Below are 10242 nucleotides of genomic sequence, written 5' to 3' on the forward strand. Positions count from 1 at the left end.
GCAAAGGCCAGGGCAGGACACGCTCCTGAGATCGAGTGATCCTATCCCTGGAGGAAGGGAACCGCAGACAGGCTGAGGCCACCGAGCAGCAATAGCGGGCAGGACTCAGGGCCGCCCTCCTCCCTCCCACCTAAACTCAGGGCTGAGCATGCCTGGGGACAGGAGGGCAGATGGCCACCCCATGGGGCTGCCCCAGGCCAACCCAGCCATCTCTCAGGGCATCTGACCTCTGCTGCTGATTTCTACCCAGAGGACGTCATGAGCATTTTTAGTTCCCAAGGAATGTTAATCAGCACCCGGAGACTGGGTTGCCCTGAGATAGGACTGCTGTTGAAAACAAACAGGGGCTTCCCTGGTGGCTCACTGGTAAAGAATCCTCCTGCTGATGGGTTCGATGGTCTGGGGAGATGCCACATGCTGAGGAGCAGTGGAGCCGTGTGCCACAACTACTGAGCCTGTGCCCGCAAGCCTGTGCTCCTCAACATGAGAGCCCCACTCGCCACAACTAGAGAAAAATCCATGCAGCAATGAAGACCCAGCACAGCCGAATAAATGAATCCCAGGCAGGCACTCTGGTGGCTCTCTTCTGCAGGGACCTGTTTTTATGGGTTTATCTCACCCTGACAACTGAGTGTCTGCAGGGCCATCTGGACACAGTGTCCTGGGGCCTTGCTGGTTCAGCTTCCTCATCGCTCCTCGAGGCCTGGGACAGAGGACTTGGGGAGCCCCACTGTCAAACATTCCGCCTCTGAATGAACATTCTTGGCAAACAGCACCCACATCCTTCCACCGCTCCTAGCTGGGGGAGGCAGGCACACAGGAGGCTAAGCTGTCTACTCAGCAATTGCGGCCCCAGGTCTAAGTCGGAGCCCTAGGGCTGACTGCAGGGCTTGGGGCACAGGGATGGAAGGTGGGGCAGAGAGGGGATGGGAGGAGGGGAGGGGAGGCACATGGTCCGGACTCTCGCCTCCAGGCCTGTGTGTCCCCAGCCAGCTGAGGCCATACCTGCCCCGGGGACCGTCTGCAGCCTGCAGCTGCTCAGTGCACTCTGGGTGGACTTGGCCAGGGCGGGCTCCAGCTCCCTGAGCCTCAAACATCAGGAAATGCAGGTGAGACATCTCCCTACAAGCCCTGCATTCTGAATGGGGAAACTCCTTCTAGCCCTGCCCTGAGCTGTGTGACCTGGGCAGCGGCTCACACGCTCTGGGCTTCAGCCTTCCCCCAGAGCACAAAGGAGGCCTCTAGGTCTAAACGCGGGCCCGTACCTCACGCTGCTTCTGGACAGACAAGGGGCTCAAGGTCCTAAGGAGAACACCTCCTCTTTCCAGCAGAGAAAGGAATCCAAGAAGCCAGCAGTTGCCTGAAGCCCTGAAGCCCTGCGAGGCTGGCTTGGCCTGGAAGTCAGGTAGAAATTGCAGAAGATGAACTGGAAATCCAGGTGGGTCTCTGCAGTTTTATGCCTCTGGCAGTGGAAGGGATAGTGGACTCTGTACCACTGGGCTCTGGGAGGTCTTTGCCCATCAGCAGGCAAATACCTAAGTAACTTTGCTGCAGCAGGATGAGCTCCAAGCAGAGGGGAATGGAGGTGCCAGCAGACACCAGGCAATCACAAAGGCGAGCTGGCAAACAGACACCAGGAAGAAAGCGCTGCTCAGATTGGAGACGTTTCCCTACAGCAAACTTTCTGATGGACTCAGGGACCTCTCAGGCCTTATCTGACTTTATTTTATGAGGGGCAGAACGCTGGACAGGTGAGCTGGGGGTCCAGCTCTCACCAAACCCCACCTATTGATGAGGATGGAGCCCACCAGGCTTGCTTAGGCTTTGGTGAATTGTGCACGGAGGACCAAGGAGGACTAGGGGAGAGAGGGCATGAAGGCATTTTATAAGGGATCCCCACCTGTGTGGGGAAGGTGAGTGCAAGGTGTGCGTGCTTAGAAAACCAGCGAATGGTCCCGACCAGAGTTAAGGTAGAGAAAGACCTCTGTACAGGGGAAGCAGAATCCCCCCGGGGTGCCTGGTCCCCACACCTGTCTCTTTCCGCTGCTTCATCCTCCTGCTTAGCATTTAACCTCTACAACCTCCCGTGAGGTCAGTAAGGCTGGTCTTTTAGAGTAAGGCCCTCATTTAGAGACAAAGGACAGAGGTTCAGCTGGGAGAGCTCATTGGCCTGAGGGGCCATGGCTTGTGTGGGGCAGAGGTGGAACCCCTGGTCTGGGGGGACTCTGGTCCCCAAGCCCTGTATCCCCATCACCCTCTGGCAGAGAGAGAGTGGGTGGCCCAGTAAGTCTCCTTGGCCTCCCTCCACCGACCCCCAGCCTCTCCCCTGATCCCTGTGAGTCAGGGGTGAAATCCCCAACCCACACCCTCTGACCCTTGCCAGGCGCCTCCTCCCACCACGTGTGAGATCCCACCTGTCACATTGCCCCTCGACACCAGTCTGCAAATCCTTAGACTAAAAAGAGGGAACTTTCCCAGTGCACCAGCCAAGTCCAGCAGGGCAAGAGAAGCCCTAAGCCAGCTCAGATGCAGAAGAAGTTTCTAGTTTCCACAGAGGGAACAGCAGGCACTACTTCAGCTAGAACTGGGAGTCGGTGAGTCGAGGGGGGCACCCGAGATGGAGGGGCTGGGGTGCAGTCCGTGACTCTGCCTCTGCTCTCCAGACCCCTCCAGTCCTGGGGTCCCATCTCGATCATCACAGGCCCCTCCACTCCCTCCGAACTTGTTTCCCAAAATGGAGTTTCAGACCTAGAAGCTTTCGAGACCAAGTCCCACCCCCAGGGCACCCAACCGTTACTCACCAGATGAGAACACTGAGGCCAAAGGGGTCTTTTCAAGCCACTTGAAGCCGCTCTCCCGTCCAGCGGCCACTGCGCCTGTCAGTTGCTCCTCGTCCGGCTCCAGGGTGCAGTCTAGCCTGGCAGGTCTCCAGTTCAGTGCCCCTAGTGCTGTGCAAGGTCTGCTGGGGTCATCCGACCACTCGCATCAGCCAGGGGGTGGAGGGAAAATGAGTATGCACTGAAGGGAGGGAAAGAGGGGCTTCAGGTCCCCCCCAGGTCATCACTTGCTTCATCTTCATGGTGGAGACGAGAGGGATGGAGGTATGTTTTAAATAGGGAACCAACACGTAGCTGTTTTATTAGTATCTCTGAGCGTCTCTGCTCATCTGTGAAATGGGAGCCACAGTGGCCCCTACCTGGAGGGTAAGGGCTTGGCCTGAGCCTGACCAGGATGAGGGCTGCACGCCAGGCGCGGTGGCAGCAGCCCTGGGGCTAAAAGGGGCTCCAAGGCTGGTGGGTTCCAGTCTGGCGTCTGGCCCTGGCCACCACCTCCCTCTGCAGCCCTGGGCACGTCATACAACCTCTTAGGGCCTTAGCTGTTTCACCTGAAAACGCCCCGTCCTGAGTACAGGGCAGGGGCAGAAGGACCATGGGCTCCTTTTCAGCCCCAAGATCCCTTTGTCTACTCATCCAGAATCTCATTGCTCAACACGGCCAGGAACCCACGTGGTTACAGGGTAACATGAAGGTAAGCAGTCTCTACTCCCCAGGAGAGCAACGATGATGTGGCCACAAACAGAGCTCCTTCCTCTGCCCACAGCTTTGAGCTTCCAGAAGTCATCTCACAGGCTGCTGAGAAAGGAGGGCTCGTGGGGTACCCTCCCTGCAGAAAGAAAGAGATGGAGCACAGGAAGAACAACCTTGGCTCCGAGCATCCTTCGAGGAAAGCGTCAGCTTCCTGTCCGATTTTCCACAGAACAAGGAAAGGCCTGTGCAGTCGAGAGGAAGACCACCTGGGAAGGGAAGAAGGCGGGGGGCAGACACCGTTCCCCAGGCTAGTGCTGCCTCCACCAGGGAGAGCCCTGTCTCCAGATCACCCTGCCGGCATCTCAAACTCTACCACTGGCCATTCAACCTTCTGCCTTCCAAAGCTGCAAGGATGCGGGAAACTCGTTCCAGGGGACCCCACAGCTTTTATCAGTAACCTCCTCAGTGGTAAGGACAGAGGGTACAAGGTAAGCCCTTAAAGATGGTGAGGACAAGCACTGAAGCATATACACTATCCTGTGTAAAACAGGCAGCTAGTGGGATTTGCTGTGTAACACAGGGAGCTCAGCCCGGTGCTCCGTGAGGACCTAGAGGGGAGGGGGGCTTCAGACGGAGGGGATATACGTATACTGCAGGCTGATTCACGCTGTTGTACTGCAGGAACCAACACGACATCATAAAGCAATTATCCTTCAATGTAAAATAAAATAAAGATGGTGGGGATAATAAGACCAGGCCCAGGAAGGAAGGTAACCTGGCTGAGGGGTGCCTGCTGGACCCCAGGCCCTTCTCTCTCCCCTTCCTGAGAGCCCAGGGCCTCCACTGGGATGGGGGTGGGAGGGTGAGACCTCTGACAATTCCTGGGCCGCCCTCCTATAGTTCAGTGCCCCCTTTGACGCCAGGATCAAAGCTGTCGGGGGCTTAGTCCCACCAGCACGGCTAGACCCTGGGGAAGTTTCTTCAGGATGTCCTTTGGGAAGAAGCCCGTGGTAAGTCCTTGCCCAGGTCAGGTCAACTCCAAGTTTTCGCTGGAGTCCCAGCATGAGTCTGCCTATGGGTAACAAAACAGAAGTTTTCTTCCCCACCCTTGCCTCTCAAGCTTGACTTCTCTGTCCCAAACATAGTCATCCCTCAGTTCCCACAGGGGATTGGTTAGAGCACTCCCCTCGCCCCGCCCCGCTGCTTTTAGGGGATGGACCCCAGTCCAGTCACACGGTGCACACTCTGAGGCCAGTGCTCTCCCCGTGGCAACACACCACGTCCATCACCCCGTGGAAGAAAAGCCGACTGTGATGGTGCCAGCAGGACAGTGGACGAAGCGGCGGGGCCTTTTGGTGGGCACTTTTTGGTTTTTTCCAGCTACGCTGTGAGGGATGTGGGATGTTAGTTCCCCAACCAAGGATGGAACCCGTGCCCCCTGCCATGCAAGTGTGGAGTCTTAAACCCTGGACCACCCCGGAAGCCCCAAACACGGCACTTTGACTTGACCTCTCACCTTTCAGAAGGCCCGATCGGCAAGTGACCGACCCTGAGACCAGCCACCTCTCCGTTCTCCCAGAAGCACTCAACTGGATTCCAGAATACTTCGAGACCACACCCAGCTCTGAGGGGTATTAGCCCGAGGTGAATCAATGCTCAGACTGGATGCTGAAGGTGCAAAATGTTTACTTCACCAAAGAGGAAGATTTCACTGAAAAACAACCACCCAGCCAGCCAATTCTTGGTCTGTGGCCAATGGAAAGAGAAAAAATGAACATGTAGCAAGGAGGTGTGCATGCGTAGAAAGCCAAATTAGAGCCGCACCTACAGCGGAGAAGTTTATTGAGGGGATGTAGGAGCAGAGGAGGGAGACAGAGGAGGAAGGAAGGGCGAGACAGAGGAAAAGAAGACAGGCAAGGGTCCTTTAAGTACCAGAGCTTCTCAAGTGCAAAGAAAGGTACATCAGCAACCAGTGAGGCCTGTATGAGCAGGGGAACTTCCAGTGACACTGTCAGAGCCACTGAACGGACATTCACGGGCAGAACAGATGCTGGGAATGTGAAAGCCTGAGTCTGAAGCTGGACACAATTGGGGCGCGAGCAACAGCTAGAGCCACTGCCAGACATGGCTGACCTGACCTCTTCCCCTTCCTCCTGGTCCACTGAGAAGACGCACACAGCAGACACCGCCTCACGTGGCCAAGGCTGGCCATTGCCTTGGCTCCTTCATCAATCTGGGACACTAGGGTGACGTCCCAAAAGCTCCCAACCCCAGCTCACGGCTGAAGTGAGCCTTGATCCTTAAGTTCCACCGCTGAATTCCAGTGAAGACCCAGTCTTCCCGGGGGGAATGTCTCTTATGACTCACGTGCTCTTTGGTGTGAACTGACTCTCGAGCTAGTGACGAAGGAAGGGTGATCACAGGGAGAATCACTGCCCGCCTCAGCACGTGTGCGCCCATTAGAAACACACAGGACACCCCTCTGTGGAGCCAGGGTAACGTCCACACTCTGGAGAAACCCTTGTCACAGAGGGCTCCCTGTAGGAGCCAAGTATCTTCTCCAGTGACATTCCGGCCGCCAGGCACTTAAGACACAGCCCCGTAGTGCAAACCACCCATCATGCTTGGCGGGCACCATGATACCCCACCACCATCCCTCAGTGAGGCGCCATGCGTGTCCCGTGGAATGTCACCGTGATAGGGAACCTCTTAGAAGTGCAGAATCTTGGGCCCCATCCTTGCCCTAGAAGATCAGGATCTGCGTTTTAACAAGACCCCAGGAGCATATATCGTGGCTTAAAGCCCACAGGGTCCATTCAGGCAGCAGAGCCAGGTGGCCCCACCTGACTTAGAATAGGTGTCAACTCTCACATGACTTAGGACAATGCAAGGGACCCTCAAGGAAAGAGACTGAATGAAAAGGCTGTCCTGTTTCCTCTTTCACTGACTTCCCTGTCCCCAACTCTCTAGGCTTCAGCTCTGCCATCAACTCCATGCCTGTCCACTGGGCAGACCACACACACACACCCCTTCCATCTCAGGAAAAAACACACACACCCCTTTCATCTCAGGAAACCACACACACCTATTTGGCTGTGTAGTGACTTGGCTCACCGAGCTCTTGCCTCTGAAAGCATCTGCCTCTAAGGGGTGACCCCAGTTTGAAAGGCATTATCCCCATTAGGGGGGCTTCCCAGGTGGTTCAGCAGCAACGAATCCCCCTGCCAGTGCAGAAGACACAGGAGATGTGGGTTTGGTCCCTGGATTGGGAAGATCCTTGGAGGAGGAAATGACAACCCACTCCAGTATTCTTACCTGGGAAATCCCACAGACAGAGGAGCCTGGCGGGCTTCAGTCCATCGGGTGGCAAAGAGTTGTACACAGCACACACACATCCCCACTGGAAGAATCTAAGGTATTGGAAGGCAGGTGAATGATCTGGGTGGAGGAAGCGAAGTCCACCTCCAGTGAGCCAGCTTCTCTCTGATGCAGAGACCCACATGTGGGCCTGGAGCTGAGGCACATCCCAGCTCTAAAACCTAGCAGGGGGGCCACCCTGATCGTGGCTGGCAATGCCCAGAGCCCTTTTCTCAACATCCAGAGAAGGAGCTAAGGCCCAACCATCATCAAACGGCACAAAAAACCACTTCCTGACTTGGTGAAGCCGCCAGTTGGGGTTCAGGGGAGGATGGGTACCTGGCTCAGAGGAATGCTGGTCACCTGTTGCTCCCCCACAAAGACAAGGCTCTACACTTTTCTCAGGGGGCACACACAAGCCTTCTCTCCCACTTGCCCAGGTCATTCATTCCAGAAACAGATGTTAAGCACCCACTCTGGACGGGGCTCTCTCAGCTGGCCCAGGTAGCATGGTGGGTTGGAACACTATGAGCCTCAGACTCAGACCCAAATGTGAACACCACCTGTCTGATCCAGCCCGTGACACTGAACTTCTCAGGCTCCTCCCATGTAAGACTGAACACAGTATCTCCCTGGAGGATATCTGCACACAGTAGGCACTCAATTATCCTCAGAGCCACCTTTTGCTGCATTCCTGCTGTGCTCTAGGCACTGTTCTCAACACGTCTCACATGAATTTAATGTAATTTCAGTTAATTTCCACAACAAACCCACTTAAGAGGAAGAAGTTCAGAGGAATTAGGTGACTTCCTGAGGTCAGGTAGCAAACAGGTTTCTGACTTACCCAGAGCTGTGGCCTTGGGCCTAGGCTGCCCCGTGTTCTGCTGTTCTCAACCAATCTCACCCTCTTGCCCTGCTACCTAAGGGAGCCTTTTGTTTCCATTTTTCATTTTCGTTCATAAGACACAGGATCAACTTGGAGTAGGCCAAGGAAAATTTCAAGTTGACAACTGGAAGAAATAACTGATCGCAGGGAACACAGGGGACATACTTGAGAAAATGCAGCATTTCAAACCTGGTCCCACATCAGCCTTCTCAGACCTTCTCCTGCCCACGTCACTTCCCAGCATCACTAACTTCCGGCTCTCTGAAGCAGGCATATTTACGCCCTGGGCTGAGCAAGGTATTTACACAGGAAAAATAAAAACAAAACAAAAAAAGTCCTTATGAAAAAATTGTTTTATAAATAATATGCCCAGTACATTAGAATGATATCATGTGTATTTAACTTCTTACACTTACAGGGGTGTAAGAAATTCCCTTAGGACAGTGTACACAGAGTAGAGACCCATGCTTAGCAACCGCACTTTAGTCTGAATTCACTTCCAAACACTGTTAACAAATGAGCATTTACAGCAAGCAAGAGGGCTGCCTGGCCACTGACCAACAGTTCTGCTGCCATTCTGGGCACTTTGTTCAAGCACCATACAGTGGACATTTGCCTGGATTTTACAGAAATGAGTGACATAAAAATGAAAGTGCTCGCAGTAAATGATTACTATTGGTCCCAAGCTTAGTACACAGAGAAAGATGTAAAACACCAGGAAGGCCAAGAGCAGATTTCCAGCCACACACAGACTATCTCTGTGTCAGGCAGACACAGCTGCCATGCGCTCAGCTGGGATGGAGTTCAGTGTGAGGAATGTGCTGGAAATACACAAACCAATGACTGTGCGTCCCAGATGAGGCATCAACAGATTCCAAATTCATCAACTGTTCTTGGAACAGAGCCTCCCTTTAGACAGGCTTACTTTTGGCTTGAGCACTTTTGTCCAAGGATGCTCTAAGACAGGGCTGCAAGACAGGAGGAAGTTCTGTTTCACTGCATGCAGAGTTTGCCCAGAGGCACCAGAGTTCACAGTCCAGAGCCCACAGTTCAACGGAGTCATCAACAACACCCTTCTTCATTCCATTTTTTCCCCTCCTGTTTCATTGATCAGGAACAAAGAACATGTCTATTTTTCAAGGCTAAGAAGCAGAAGTGTATCTGGGTGTTCCTGGGCAGTAAAATGAGACTAAATGCTCAGAGGCAGCAGAGATCTGGAGAAGTTACCCAAGCTGCTTACTTCCAGCTGAATTCTGCTGAAGCACAGACATATTCGAGAAGGTCTCCAGACCTCTGGATCCTTAGGGTACAAAGGTAGGAAACAACCAAACCACTGCTAACACTCTGAGAAATACAAACACACATAGAGACCATGGGAGCTGGCTGAAGATCCATCACTTTATTTTTACAAAGAGATGGCCAAAGGGGATGAAGGGGCAGAGATACAGAGGCATGCCAGCAACACAGCAGAAACAATCCAGTTGGCCACCCAAAAACTAAATGAAACACAGTGCCAACTGGCTTTCACCCCCCCTCACCCCCATCCCGCCTGCCACAGGTCGCATTTCACTGTGTAACAGAAATGAAAATCCTTGATCCTGGAGATAAAAGTAGATAGCACCTGCTGCTTCACCTTGGCAGGGGATCTGCGATGGCTCTGAGACATCCACTGAGTTGTCACTCTTCCATCATTGCACGCGGGCCCGGCTGGTTTCCCTCGTTGGTGTCGTGATTTCCAGGCCTTGTCATGGAGGAGACGGCTAAGCGGCAGTTCATTTGGGGAACAATGAAGCACTCTGAAACACTTAGTCCTCCAAATCTTCCAAGCAGAAGAACAAGGCTCTGGACTCCCCAGATCTGAGACACAGATGATGCACAGCTGATCCATGGAAGGTCGACAGTGAATCAAGGCCCACTTCCCAGGCCAGCAACTTAGGTACCCAGGCAAGGAGGAAATACCACACACGAAACCCCAAGTCCTTTTCCTTGCAGCTCATGAGGTTCCAAAGTACCTTCCACAAACACCTAGAGGGATCCAGCACAAGTGACGGCTTCGGCTACTGGTCTCCAAGAAACAGACAAAGGACCCAGGGCGGCCTGTCTCACTGAGGAAGTTGGAATTAATGATCCTTTTGTACCAAGCGCAGGGCGTCCTCACTCTTAACCTTTGACTGTCATAACTTTCCAGGGTCTGTATGGAACATACCTTCACAAGGCACCAGCAGGGCGCAGAGCACAGCTCAGAATTTGAGATGGCCTGGCTGCTCAGAGTCCGAGGAGGGGCTCTGACTTCCACCATGGAGAAAGAACACAGTGGAGACCAAGGTGAGGGAGAGCCCCAGGACGGGAAACGGGAGATTCATGGACACCAGGCCTCTTGTTCTGCATAGGCAATGGACAGGGCTGGGCGGCGCCAGCAGAGCTTTGGAGAATTAAACTGGTTTACTTCTCGACCTGGGTGGGGCACACAAG

Source organism: Ovis aries, chromosome 19 (assembly GCF_016772045.2).
Source record: "Ovis aries strain OAR_USU_Benz2616 breed Rambouillet chromosome 19, ARS-UI_Ramb_v3.0, whole genome shotgun sequence".
NCBI classification, from domain to species: Eukaryota; Metazoa; Chordata; class Mammalia; order Artiodactyla; family Bovidae; genus Ovis; species Ovis aries.